The sequence below is a fragment of the Gossypium arboreum genome, chromosome 13 (genome assembly GCF_025698485.1).
Source record: "Gossypium arboreum isolate Shixiya-1 chromosome 13, ASM2569848v2, whole genome shotgun sequence".
Lineage (NCBI taxonomy): Eukaryota > Viridiplantae > Streptophyta > Magnoliopsida > Malvales > Malvaceae > Gossypium > Gossypium arboreum.
The window spans coordinates 110,303,461-110,307,681 of NC_069082.1; the positions used below are offsets into that span (position 1 = coordinate 110,303,461).

The following is a 4,221-nucleotide window of genomic DNA, read 5'->3' on the forward strand; positions in this document are numbered from 1 at the left end:
CCTACACTTACAGTGTTAGCACCGGTTGCGACACTAATTATAATCAGTAGCAAAGCTGCTTATATCAGAATATGTGGCACAGCCACCAGAACGGGTTCTTCCTCCATAACATAACCCAGATCCCATGCAACAGATATACATGTCATGGCATACAACAAACAGAATCAGAATATCATGCATTTCAGTCAAAATTAACCCTAGGGGTATAACGGACATTTTACACCGAGGGGTAAAATGGTAATTTTCATACTTAGGGGTATTTTAGTAAAATTCACTATTTTAGGTTTTACATACATATTCTAACCATTAACACATTAACAGAAGCACTTACCGAGCGTCTTTACTGAATTGGGTCCGTTGGCCCATTAACCCGTTTTCGGCCCATTAAGCCCAAATATACCGAAGTGCATGAAATTGCGCACTCTGAAATCATACCGCTTTAGATTACCAAAACTAAAAAACAACCATCTCACGAGCGCTCACACGCTTGCAAGTTCACAAAATGCTGGCTTTCCGGCATTTCGACTTTTCGGCTTTTGCCGATCTAGTCTATGAGTGGGTGTCGTTTACACACCTACTTTTCGACGAAACGTTGACAAGTTCTACACATGAGTTGCCTACAATCAGTTACTAACACGTTAAACTATGAATCCATAACAACTTAACACATCAAACCCTTACCATATTTGGCCCTTAACACCTTAGGCACTAAAGTTCTTACCTTTGCCGGAAAAATGGAATAGATCTAATTTTGGTCATTCCAAATATTCAAGCCCTCGACTAGTAGCCTTTAATCCACACAAGAGCAAAACAAATCAAAAAACACCACTAAACCTTTTTAGTTTAGTCGACATGCACCCTTTGCATATAGAGGTTTTCGGCTTTTCTTTAAATCTCGAAATAAAGAATGGAAATAAAATTCTGAGTACTTACCACCAATGATGTACTTGTCAAGAGCGTTTTTGTAACACCCCAAACCCGGCCCAGACGTTATGGCCAAATCTGACGTGCCACATTGGAGTTGAAAACCCACGTTCCGTTTTAGTGTTTTAAAACCATACATTTTATTGAGTTAACAAAGTGTATGGAAGCTGGGCACCAGGTAGGTATCCGAGACAGAGGAGGTGAGCCATGAAGGCTGCTTAAGTACCAAGCTCTTTTTGTTGGATCCAATCCTAGACATGCCCACAACCATAGCCACACTTTGTTATATCGAGTTTAAATTTGTTTAAGTGGACGTCTTTGATAAATCGATTAATCGTGGTGTTGAGATATTTTGAAAACAAGTATCATTTTGAAAACACGTCCTAAGTCTAGCCCATTTGAATAATTATTAACCAATTTTTAAAGTTATTAAAATTAAAATAATTCCGAAAAGAAATAAAAGGAAAGTTAAAATTGGCCTTATTACAACCCAAAAATAAATAATAATTAAAGGAAATTAAATGAAAACCAACACTTATTTAAAAGTCTAAAGACAATCACCGTGGCCACTCTGAATCCCCTCCGGCCCAAGTCCCTACATCAAGGCTCACCTGCAAGGTTAAGGAAAGGGGGTAAGTTTGGAAACTCATGTGCAACAAGCCCTTTCAGAGCCCAAAACAATAACGGCTGTTGGGTCTAAGCCCAAATCAATCTCAATCATGCCTTGGGTCAGTAGCCCTTTTCATATTTCATATTTCATAATCTTGGGTCAAGCATTTTCATATTTCATATTCTTGGGCAAGCCTTTTCATATTTCATATTCTTGGTCAAGCCTTTATCAGAAAGCAGTATGGCCCTTAGGCCCATTTCAATGTCACATATAATTTCAATGAAAGAATGCAACCCATTTGGGAGACTACTCAACCCACCATCCGCTACTCTCCACCGTACCAACCAACACACCATGTGGGGATTAACTCGACCCACCCCGCCAAACTCTCCTTTGGCAAAGATAGTGCTTTATCATATAATGGAGGCCTAGCCTCTTTTAATAATCGGGCAAAAGCCCTTTCAATAATCAGGGCATAAGCCCTTTTATAATCTGGGGCATAAGCCCTTTTGATAATCGGGCATAAGCCCTTTTGATAAGCGGGGCATAAGCCCTTTTGATAATCGGGGCATAAGCCCTTTTCACTTCCTCTATCCATATAAAACCCAACCCAATGCATTTATGATTACCTCATGTGCATATCATACATATCATGTGCATAGCATACATTTCATGTGCATATCATACATACCATATTTATCAAAATCCCATGTATTAAAATCATACATAAACCCTAGGGGTATAATGGTCATTTTACCTAGGGCAAAACGGTCATTTTCATATTATAAGGGTAATCTCGTAATTTTACCAAAATTAGGGTTTCCATGTTCATTAACGATTACTAACAATCCATGGGTGCAAACAGTGATTACGGCCCATTTTAGCGAAATCGAGTTATTGGGCCTAAAACCCTAATGGGCCCTACTTAGCCAATTCTGTCGTCTAGGCCCACTTAGCCTATATTCCATAACGGTTTTAACAGTCTTATCATGCAATTTAACAGATTTTTGTTTTCTACCAATTTTACCCAAATGGGCCCGAAAGCCCAATGGGCCCCACTTCGGCCCCTCGAGGCCCAACTTACCAAGAACGCCAAAAATCACATTCTTACCGTTTCCATCGTTCTCGATCACCGTCTCATCGATTCTAACTAACTAGTGAGCGTTAATTGCTCACAAGTCCTCGAAATGCCAGAATTTTGGCATTTCGGCTTTTCGGCATTTTATCGCTTTAAGTTATGAAAGGGTTCGTTACACACCTGATTTGCGATATTCCTTGACGAGATCTCCTATGCGATTTCTCCTATAATCAACCACTTATAGATTAGACCATGTTAATATTAAACCAAATCGAAAACTACCTATTATCATCACTTACACATTCGCCACCATCCACAATGGCCCTTGGGTTCATACCTTTGTCAAGTTGATGACTAGATTTAGTCACTCCGATGATCCAAGCTTTTCACACACCTCGATCGGTAGCCTTTAATCCTCACTAGCACCAACAAACCAAATAACACCAAAAACCCTTTTAGCCTTAGTCGACAGAGGGGTTTTCAGCTTTTCTTAAACCACAAGATACAAATGGAAAGAAGGTTCGAATACTTACCAAGAGATCTACTCATTGAAGAACGTTCCAAATACCTTCCTACCCCATATCCGTTGTGAATCCAACTTAAACGTGCGTAGAAAATAGATCTAAATATTAATTCCGAATCACTAAAATATGAAGCTTTGGCTTTTCAAAGAAATATTAATCTAAGCTATTACGAGGGTTAGTACACACATTACGGGTTGAAGTTGAAACGTTTCTAAAATCAATCGCCTACGATAACCACCACCATCACTCAAACTTAACTAATCCAATATCAATATATGTAAATCCTAAGCACATCACCATACGGAACATAAGGGCATATTCGTCATTTTACCATACGAGGTATTACGGTCACTTTACCCTACAGGGCTTTACGGTCTTTTTACCTTTTAGGGGTATTTTAGTCATTTCATCCTACAAGGGTGTTTTGGTAAATCAACAAACCAAAGGTATTTCAAGAATTTTGTAAACCAATGGTACTTCTATAATTTTAAAAAGTCAAGGGTATTTCGTAACTTTGTAAATCGTGGGTATTTTGGTAATTTTACAAATTGAGGGTATTTCGGTAATTTTGTAAATCAAGGGTAAAACAGTAATTCTATAAATCGAGGGTAAAACGGTAATTCTATAAATCGAGGGTAAAACGGTAATTCTGTAAGTCGAGGGTAAAACGATAATTATGTAAATCAGGGGTAAAACGGTAATTATGTAAATTGTGGGTAAAACGGTAATTCTGTAAGTCGAGGGTAAAATGATAATTATGTAAATCAGGGGTAAAACGGTAATTATGTAAATTAGAGGTAAAAGCGGTAATTCTATAAATCGAGGTAAAATAGTAATTACGTAAACCGAGGGTAAAACGGTAATTTATAAATCGAGGGTAAAACGGTAATTTTACAAATCGAGGGTAAAAGCGGTAATTCTATAAATCGAGGGTACTTTGGTAATTTTACAAGTCGAGGTATTTCAATAATTTTACGTGTCGAGGTATTTCAAGTAATTTCACAAATTAGGGGTATTTTGGTAATTTTACAAACTAGGGGTATTTTGGTAATTTTATAAACCAAGGGTATTTTAAACATGGATAA

The 4,221-nt window shown here is 37.8% G+C and overlaps 1 long non-coding RNA gene across 1 annotated transcript; it reads right to left on the reverse strand.

The window, feature by feature from the left end:
- Positions 1–1,330: 1,330 nt before the first annotated feature.
- LOC128286716 (uncharacterized) lies at positions 1,331–2,838 on the reverse strand. Its single transcript, XR_008277353.1, has 2 exons — positions 2,793–2,838; positions 1,331–1,535 (listed from the first exon to the last, which is right to left on the reverse strand). It is a non-coding gene; the product is annotated as an uncharacterized LOC128286716 (long non-coding RNA).
- Between the last annotated feature and the right edge of the window lie 1,383 nt (positions 2,839–4,221).